General features: G+C 44.9%; 1 pseudogene; it reads right to left on the bottom strand.

Annotated features, from left to right (window-relative positions):
* Positions 1-3,037: 3,037 nt before the first annotated feature.
* Positions 3,038-5,041, bottom strand: LOC121037520 (tigger transposable element-derived protein 1-like; annotated as a pseudogene).
* Between the last annotated feature and the right edge of the window lie 5,281 nt (positions 5,042-10,322).

Raw genomic sequence — 10,322 nt, 5'->3', positions numbered from 1 at the left:
CAGCTATAGCTAAGACAGACACTAATTAGGAAGAGCCTGAGCTGGGAAGATGCATAGATTCATCGGCCAAGGCTGAATTCAAGTAAGCTAAACTCATGAGATATACAAGGTGCACACAGAAGGGGGTGAGAAGGCGAGGGAGTGGAGGCAGGCACAGAGGGAGCAGAGTCACCATGAAGGGGAAGGAAGATCAAGCCAGCTCTGTTGCTGAGGGGTGAATAAGGTGGCCTGATTCTTAGCGGAGAACTGTACAATGTGTGCACATGGCAAAAGTTGAAGAAGTCTTTGTCGAATAAACAAGTGAATTCAGGAGGCAGTCAGCTCTCCTGTTCTACCTATCTCCATTTCATCAGTGAAATACATTCCTCTCAATGGTGTCCTCTGGTTTCTTATTTATTTTGCAAGCCATTTTGTGCCCCCAATGATACTGGGTTTCTTTGCTGTGCTTGCTCACTGTGACTGCAGTTTTCCTCAGGCAAAAGGTCAAGGGTTCCAGGATTCTTACACAGAGCATGCCAAGAGGAGAAACCTGGTTGGAAGGCAGTACTAGAGGACTTTTTTTAAAAAAAAGATATCACCTATACACAATACACAAATCTTAATTGCTTACCTATGTATACACCATGTAACTACCACTCAGATCAAATCTAGAGAACATTTCCATTGTCCCGGAAGGTTCCCTTGTGCACTTCCGTCGGCACCATGAGGTAACCGTTATTCTGACTTCCATCTTCACAGATTAATTAACTTGGTCTTGAACTTCATATGTATGGAATTACACAGCATGTATGTGTTTCACTTCTTTTGCTCAACATAACGTCAGAGATTCATCCACGTTGTTGTATCAGTAATTTCTTTTTTTTTTTTTTTAATTTTTTTTTCAACGTTTATTTATTTTTGGGACAGAGGGAGACAGAGCATGAACAGGGGAGGGGCAGAGAGAGGGAGACATAGAATCGGAAACAGGCTCCAGGCTCTGAGCCATCAGCCCAGAGCCTGACGTGGGGCTCGAACTCACGGACTGCAAGATCGTGACCTGGCTGAAGCCGGACGCTTAACCGACTGTGCCACCCAGGCGCCCCAGTAATTTCTTTTTTATTGTATGAACGTGCCGCAATTTATTTACCTTGTTAATGAACGTGTACGTTGTTTCCAGTCTGGGGCTATTATGAATAAAGCTGTAATGGATATTCTCATGCATGTCTTTTATGGACATAATGCATTCAGTTCTCTTGGGCAAATATCTAGGAGTGAAATTGTCAGATCATAAGGCTGGGCATTGGTTTAACTTCAGTAGATAATATCCAACAGTTTTCTGAACTGGGTAAGCCAATTTATGCTCCCTCTATTTAAAAAAAATGTTTATTTTGAGAGAGAGAGAGAGAGAGAGAGAAGAGAGAACGAGTGTGGGAGGGGCAGAGAGAGAGGGAGAGAGAATCACAAGCAGACTCCACGCTGTGAGCACAGAGCCCTATGTGGGGCTCGATCCCACGAATCGTGAGATCATGACCTGAGCTGAAGTCAAGAGTTGCATGTTTAACCAACTGAGCCTCCCAGGCATCCCTTCCTGCCCCAGTCTATTAAAGACTATTTCTGGGTGCTATACTATCCTTGTCAGAACTTAATACTGTCAGTCTTTAAATGTTAGCTGCCCAGTCGGGTAGGTAGTGGTAACTCACTGAGGTTTTAATTTGCATTTTCCCCATGAGTGATGAGGTTGAACACTTTTTCATGTGCTTATTAGCCATCTGGATACCCTCTTTATGAAGTGCCTCTGGTCCGTTACCCATTTTCTAATTGAGGTGTTTGTCCTCTTCTTGGTGATCCGTCGGTGCTCTTGTGTCAGACAAATGCATGGTGAATCTATTCTCTCAGTTGCTGGCTTTCCTATCAGTGATGTCTTTAGCTTAACATAAGCACTTGATTTTAATGAACCAGGACTTTAAGAATATATAATGTATATGTACGTTATGATAATAAAATGAATACTTGTAAAGCTATCCCAAAGTAGAACATGAGCCCTGCTTTGGTGTAGCATGCTCCTTGTTAAGTGAACTGCTCCCTTAGAGAGAACTACTGTTACATTCTCATGCTTTAAAAAACTGTCACCTAGTATGAGTCTATCTCTAAACAACAGGTTGCTCAGTTTTGCTTGTCATGGAGGTTAATAAAAATAGTGTCTTACAGTGTTTTTGTTGTCTTCTGAGGCTTTCTTTTTTTCACTCATTGTTTGCTTCTAGGATTCATCTTTATTGCTGTAGATAGGTGTAGGTCCATTCCCACAGCTGGATAATATTCTATTACATGGAGTTTTCACACTTGTGCTTTCGCACATCCATGGAAATAAGGCTTGTTCTCAGTATTTTTTTTTTCTCAAAGAATGCTATTGTGGTCCATCTTGCAAATATCTCCTTGTTCACCTGTGCAAGAGTTTCTCTACGGTGTATCCCTAGGAGTGGACTCTCCTGATCATGGGATGTGCACATACTGGGTTTTACAAAATACTGAATTTTCCAGAGTGGTTTTCCAAATGCCTTTGAATGTTTTCCAACATGGTTGTACCAATTTATACTTCCACCTGCAGTTAAAGTTGCCCCCCATTGTCCCATGTTTTCCCCAACACTTCGAATTATCTGATTTTAAATGTTTTTCTAATTTTGTGGATATAAAATGTCATTTCTTCATCTTTCTAAAAAAAAATCTCTGGTTTTATTTAAAATTTGTTTTCTTAAATAAGTTCTATGCCATACATATATATATATATACACATATACATACATACTCCCAGTTTGGGGCTGGACTTTTCACTTTCTTTACAGTGTTTTCTAATAGAAGTGCTTAATTTTAATGTAGTTGCATTTATTATGATTAGAACTATTTTATATTGTTTAATACAGGCATACTTTGGAGATATTGAGAGTTCAGTTCTAGACCACCACAATAAAGTGGGTCAAATGAAGTTTTTGGGTTCCCAATGCATGTAAAATATATATTTATACTATACCATAGTCTCTTAAGTGCGCAATAGCATTAAATCTTAAAAATGTACACCCCTTAATTAATACTTTAGACTTGCTTTCAGCATATCATAATTTTTTTGCTGGTAGAGGGTCCTGTCTCCCTGTTGATGGCTGCTGACTGACCAGGGTGCTGGTTGCTGAAGGCTGGGCAACATGGCAATTTCTTAAAATAAGACAACAGTAAAATTTGTTGCATTTATTGACTCTTCCTTTCACAATTTCTCTGTAGCAGGTGATGCCTGTTTGATAGCATTTTACCCGCAGTCTGATGCTTTTCAAAATTGGAGTCAGTTCTCCCAGAACTTGCTGCTGCTTTATCAACTAAGTTTATGGAATATTCTAAATCTTTTATCATCATTTCAACAATCTCACAGCAACTTCCCCAGGAGTAGATTCCATCTCAAGAGACCACTTGCTCTGCTCATCCATGAGGAGCGACTCCATATTTGTTGGAGTTCCGTCATGAGGTTGCAACCATTCAGTCCCATCTTCAGGCTCCACTTCTGATTCCAGTTCTCTTGCTATTTCCACCACCTCTGCAGTTACTTCCTCCACAGAAGTCTTGACCATGAGGACTGGAATACACGTCTTCCAAGTCCCGTGAATGTTGATATTTCGACAGTTTCCCATGAATCACGAATATTTTTAATGGCATCTGAAATGGTGACTCCTTTCCCGAAGGTTTTCAATTTACTCTGCCCAGATCTATTGGAGGAGTCACTATGGATGGCAGCTACAGCCTTACAAAATATGTTTCTTAAATAATAAGACCTGAAAGTTGAAATTACTTCTTTGTCCATGGGCTGCAGAATGGATGCTGTATTAGCAGGCACAAAAACATTAATCTCAGCATACATCATCAGAGCCCTTGGGTGAGCTGGTGCATTGTCAGTGAGCAGTAATATTTTTTAAGGAATCCCTTTTTCTGAGCAATAGGTCTCAACAGTGGGCTTAAAACATTCAGGAAAGCCTTGGGGCGCCTGGGTGGCTCAGTCGGTTAGGCGGCCGACTTCAGCTCAGGTCGTGATCTCGCCGTCCGTGAGTTCGAGCCCCGTGTCGGGCTCTGTGCTGACAGCTCAGAGCCCGGAGCCTGTTTCAAATTCTGTGTCTCCCTCTCTCTGACCCTCCCCCGTTCATGCTCTGTCTCTCTCTGTCTCAAAAATAAATAAACGTTAAAAAAAATTAAAAAAAAAATCATTCAGGAAAGCCTCTTGTAAACAGCTGTGCTGTCACCAGGCTTTGTTCTTTCATTTACAGAGCACAAACAGAGTAGATTTAACATACTTCTTAAGCGCCCTAGGGTTTTCAAAAAGGCAAATGAGCATTGGCTTCAACTCAAAGTCAGCAGCTGCATTAATGTCTATGAAAAGAGTCAGCCTGTTCTTTGAGGATTTGAAGCCAGGCATTGACTTCTCCCTAGCTCTGAAAGTCCTAGAAGGCATCTTCTTCCAATATAAGGCTGTTTCCTCTACAGGAAAACCTGTTGTTGAGTGCACCCGTCTTTATTATCTTACCTAGATCGTCTGGAGAACTTGCTCCAGCTCCTGCATCAGTACTGGCTGCTTCACTTTGCACTTTTATGCTATGCAGATGGCCTCTTTCCTTAAACATCATGAACCAACCTCTGCTGGCTTCCAACTTTCCTTCTGCAGCTTCTTCACCTTTCTCAGTCCTCACAGAATTGAGGTGAGTTGGGGCCTTGCTCTGGATTAGGCTTTGGCTTAGGGGAATGTTGTGACTGGTTTGATCTTCTACCTGGACCACTAAAACCTTCTCCATGGCAGAAATAAGGCTGTTTGGCCTTCTTATCATTTATGTATTCACTGCAGTAGCACTTTTAATTTCCTTTGCAAATTTTCCCTTTTTATTCACAACCTGGCTAACTATTTGGTGCAAGAGGCCTAGCTTTCAGCCTACCTCAGCTTTCGACATGCCTTCCTTGCTAAGCTGAATCATTTCTAGCTTTGGATTTAAAGTGAGAGACGGTGACTCTTCCTTTCACTTGGACACTTAGAGGCCATAGTAGAGTTATTAATTGGGATAAGTTATTTTTGTTTTTCTCATTTTTTTTTTTTGAGAGAGAGAGAGAGAGAGAGAGAGAGAGAGAGAGAGAGAGAAAATCTTAAGCAGGCCCCATGTGGAGCCTGATGCAGGGCTCGATCGAACAACCCTGGGATCATGACCTGAGCCAAAATCAAGAGTTGGATGCTCAACCAACAGAGCCACCCAGCTGCCCCTAATGGCCTAATTTCAATATTGCTGTGTCTCAAAGAATAGGAACCTGGGGCAGAGGGAGGGGGTGGAATAGCTAGTAGAGTAGTCAGAAAATACACATCTATGATTTAAACTCGCTGCCTTAAGATGGACACAGTTGTGGCACCCCCAAATGATTATAACAACATCAAAGATCATTGATCACAGATCATCATAATATAATAATGAAAAAATGTGAAATATGGTGAGAAATACTAAAATGTGACACAGACACAAAGTAAGAAAATGCTGCTGGGAAAATGGTTCCAATAGACTTGCTGGATGCAGGGATGCCACAACGTTTCAAGTTGCAAAAAAACCCTCAATTTCTGCAAAGTGCAATAAAACAAGGCACACCCTATGATGAGGTATGTCTGTAAATCCTTCTCTACCGAAGTTGATAAAGACATTCTTCTGTATTTTAAAAATATTGAACTTTCCTTTTCACATGTAAGTGCATGATCTATTTGGAATTGATTTTATGTTAAAAATATCAATTTCATTTTTCCCATGTGAACAACCAATTATCCCAGCACCATTTCTGACCCTTCTCTGTCAGTCTTTGTGATAAGCTGAATAATGGTTCCTCAGAGATGTCCACTTCCTAGTCCTTGGAACTTGCAAATGTTCTTTTATATGGCAGAAGGAAATAGGCAGCTATGATTAAGGATCTTGAGAAGGCGAGGTGATCTTGGATTGTGTCGGTGAGCCTGATGTAGTCAGAAGGGTCCTCATAAGAGTGAGGCGTAGACTTAGTAGGCATTGATGATGCACTTTGAAGAAAGAGGAAAGGAGCATGAGCCATGGGATTGCAATGTGGTAGCCTCTAGAAGCTAGAAAAGGCATAACAACACATTCTGCCCTAGAGCCTCCAAAAGGAACACAGCCTTGTGGACATATTTAGAATTCTGGCCTCCAGAACTGACAATGAATTTGTGTTGCTTTAAGCCACTAAATGTGTGGCAAATGGTTGCAGCAGCAACAGGAAACTAATATAGTCTTCAACATCACCTTCGTCATATGTAAAGGTTTCATGCTCTTCTGAGGCTGTTTCTGGGCTATCTGTTCCATTATTCTTCTGCCCACACCACACTGTTTTAGTTATAGTAACTTTATAATAAATGTTGATACCTGGTAAAGCAGATCCTTCATTCGCCTTCTCCCTATGTCTTGGCTACTTGACTCTTCTTAGGCTTTTGCATTTCCAGATACATTTCAGAATCCACTTGTCAAGTTCCTCAAAAAAGACACTTTTGGAATTCTACTTAGAATTACATTGATTCTATAGTCAATTTGGGGAAAACGGACCTCATTCTTTTAATGTTTATTTATTTGAGAGTGAGAGAGAGCATGCAACTGGGGGAGGGGCAGAGAGAGAAGGAGACAGAGAATCCCAAGCAGGCTCCATGCTATCAGTGCAGAGCCCCACACGGGGCTGGATGGCACGATCCTTGGATCATGACCTGAGCCCAAATCAAGATTCCGGTGCTTAACCAACTGAGCCACCTAGGTGCCCCTTAAGATTATGTTTTCTAACTGCTGTTGGTATATAGAAATGTAATTAAATTTTTTTTCATATAATCTCTTACTACAATAATTTGTCTATAGATTATTTTTGGTTTTCTATTAGACAATATCACCTGTGTAATGAAAGTTTGATTTCACTGTTTTTTTATACATTTTTTAAATACATTTTTTCTTCTCTTACTGCATTGGCTAGCATCACCAATATAACATTGATAGAAGTGGTAATTGTGACAATCCTTTCTATATTTCTAGTTTTAAAGGAATTTTAACATTTTCCCATGACAATAATATCTGGTATAGATTCTTTTTAAATTATGATCTGGTGTTGAACTTCATCAAATGGTCCTCCTCATGCTTTCCTTCCAGTGAAATACAGCAACATTTTCTAGTAAGAATGGACTGTCCCTGCTGTTGTCTTTGACTGCTTCTCTCTGGCATCTCTATGAGACATGTCATTCAACTTCTGACCTAATGTGCTTTGCCAAAGCTCTGGAAGGGGAGCCCTAGGTGATCTCAGCTAAGACTAGACACATGACCCAATGCACATGTGGCTCGATGCTGGCCAAGTATTCCAATGTCAAGACCCTAACCTGTGTTCAAAAGTGTGGAGCCTGGGAGCTTCCAAGCCACAGAGATGAGGGGTCAGAATTGGTCATGGCAATGCTGGATCACTGCAAGATGAAGTCACAGGGAGCAGAAACCTGGAACCATGGAGCATAGGGCAGAGTCACAGGAAGGAGATATGTAGACTCCCCCCCCCCCGCCCCCCCACACACACATGCAAAGAGTTGCCTCTTTTGATCCTAATGATTCTCAGATCCCAACCTCGTTCTCATGAAGCCTGGCTCTGCTTCATTTCTGCTCTTACAGAAAATTTCTTTTCCTCTTACTAGTTGTCTCAGTGGGCTTCTCTACACGATTAACCAAGCCTGACCCATATCTCCTGCCACATCAGTTCCTATGATGCTGACCTCCACAGCATCTGTCACACTGACCCTTGCTTTCCCATCCCCAGAACCTCATTCAGGTCTTTTTCATGTCTCTGTAGAACTCTCATGCTGGTGGCAAACAAGTCTCTAGGCTGGCCCTTAGGCAATCACCTTCCCTGGCTTCCAGATGCATTAATCTACAGCCTAGCTCTGAAACTGCCTCTGCCCTAACCTAACTAACAACTGGCCATGCCTGTCCAGCCTTTCCGAAATCTGAACACATCACCTTGGCATTCAAGGATCCGCGGAGTTTGCTCTCATTACCTCTCAAACATTTTTTACCGCTCAGCTACAAGTGACCCACACTGCGACAAAACCGTTATTTGCTTTGGGCGTCAGTGCGCTCACACTCTGCTCCCCAGGAGCCCTTGCTTCACCTGCAGGCCGATTCTCTTTAGGTCCTCTCAGGCTGCAAAGAACCACCACCCTCTCAGGTCCCTTAGAGATGGAGACGCTGGAAGTCAGGACACATCTCAGCAATGGTGGCCAGCCCTCAGGAGCACATGTACACTGGTCCCCTGCCTGCAGTCCTGCTATTCCCATGACTCCTATGTTCTGCTATGGCTCCCCTGCTCCATCGACAAGCCCCTCTGTCCCTACTTGAGAGGCATTACCAACACCTGACTCTCAACCGCTGAAGCTGCCACTCACTAGGTAGGTTCTGCCCACATCGTTTCTTCAGAAGCACCTGCGGGTCCTAAAGATGCCCACAGTCCTCCGGGATTCCTCTCCAGGATAACTGCCTTTCTTTTCTTCTTCAGGTTTCCCTACTGGATACATATGCTTACTGTATTTTGAAATTAAAAAAAAAATTTTTTTTAAGGTTTATTTATTTTTGAGAAAGAGAGAGCAAGCGCTGGCATGAGCAGGGGAAGGGCAGAAAAATAGGAAGACAGAGAATCTGAAGCAAACTCTGCTCTGTTATCTCAGAGCCTGATGCAGGGCTCGAATTCAAGAACACAGACCATGACCTGAGTCAAAGTCTGGTACTTAACCGACTGAGCCACCCAGGCGTCCCTAAACTTAATTTTTAAAGTGAAAAAACCAAAACAGTGATAAAGCTGGAGTCCCACTGACTCACTCTTCTAATCTGGTTTCTCTTCTCTGAGGTACCCATTTGGGATGTCTTCTGGCCTTTTTTTTTTTTTTTCATAAATTATATCCTATTTTATGTACAGATGACCCCCACAGCCTTATTTATTGTTACTTATTTTGAAATACTTTCTCTTTAAAGAAGAAGAGAAATTTGGAAGGTTAAGAGATGTACATAGGCCAACATTCACCAGGTAGAAAAGGATAAGCAACGAAAAATCTCGGGTATCCCTGTCCCTTAGCAGAGGCCTTCTCCACCTAAGACACCTCGTCCCATCCCTCGCCTGGTTAACTTGTTTTCAAGGTCCTTGTTGCTAGCTGACACAGAAGTATACGCGCCAGTTTCTGTTGTCCCCGGCACTGATTGGAGGCCACCACAGAGAAGGGACCGAGTCTGTCTCGCCCAGAGCCTCTCCCAGCTCTTAGAACAGCGCCCCACGCCCAGTAGAAAGCAGATTGAGGAGTCGAAGGCGGATCTGGCAGTCTCGGGCAGTGACGGGAGGGGGGGTGGGGGGGGGTGGGGAGCTCTGGAAGGTGCGGTCCTGGGAGTGAGTGATGTCCTTTGAGGAAGGGCACAGAAGAGAGTTGAGGACCGAGGTTCAAGCGGAAGAAGGAGGGAAGGATGCGGGGTTGAAGGATGACCGGGGTAGGGTGGGGACAACCCTGGGCACCGGGTCTGGTTGGTTCTGTTTCTCGGGCACTTCCCTGCTCAGGGCTACTGGTGTGTCCTCCCCTCCCATCGGCCCATCCCAAGGTGCAACCTCCTTGGAGACCGGCCGAGCTGGGCCGCCTTCTGTCCCCAAACCCAGCTCAAACCTGTCAAGGAGCAGCGGCGGCGAGGGTGTGAGTTGCCGCTGGTGGGCTCCGAGTCCAGCGCCTGTCCCCGGGCGCGGCTCTACGCAGGCTGGCCGGTGGAGAGAGCGCGGCGGGACCAGAAGCCCCGCTTAGCTCGCGTCCCCGTGGTGCCATCGGAGGCCCCGGAAGGGCCTCACCGCCCCTCCCCCTCCCCCGGGGGGCTGCCTGGAGAGGAAGCTGGCGGGGGCTGGAGGGTGCGGAGCAAGGCCTCAGGTCCCGCGCCTGTCCTCTGTCCTTTTCGGTCCTGTCCTGGAGTCTTGCCAGCACCCTGGGGCGGCGCTGGGCCCGAGGTGGCGGGTGTCCCCTGCTCGGGGGAGTTATCGGGAGGGCGTGCAGTCTGTGGGCGTCCGACAGGGGAAGCCGGGCCCAGCCACCTCTCCCGCTTCTTCCCCCGGGGCGGGGATCATCAGCCCCCATCCCGCCCCCCTCCGTCCCCGCACCACCAGCCCCGGCCTCCATCCTCCCCGGTGGCCTCCGCCCTCCCCGCCTGGAAGGTGTGGGTGTGGGGCCCCCAAGCGCCACACTGGGGAAATCCCCAAAGGTTTCTGGGGAGAAAAAAGTCGGGCCACCAAAGGATCGGTGGCAC

This window comes from Herpailurus yagouaroundi, unplaced genomic scaffold, assembly GCF_014898765.1.
Source record: "Herpailurus yagouaroundi ecotype Mexico unplaced genomic scaffold, PumYag 163, whole genome shotgun sequence".
Lineage (NCBI taxonomy): Eukaryota > Metazoa > Chordata > Mammalia > Carnivora > Felidae > Herpailurus > Herpailurus yagouaroundi.
Note: the sequence above shows the minus strand (reverse complement) of the source record. Positions and strands in the feature narration are given on the sequence as shown.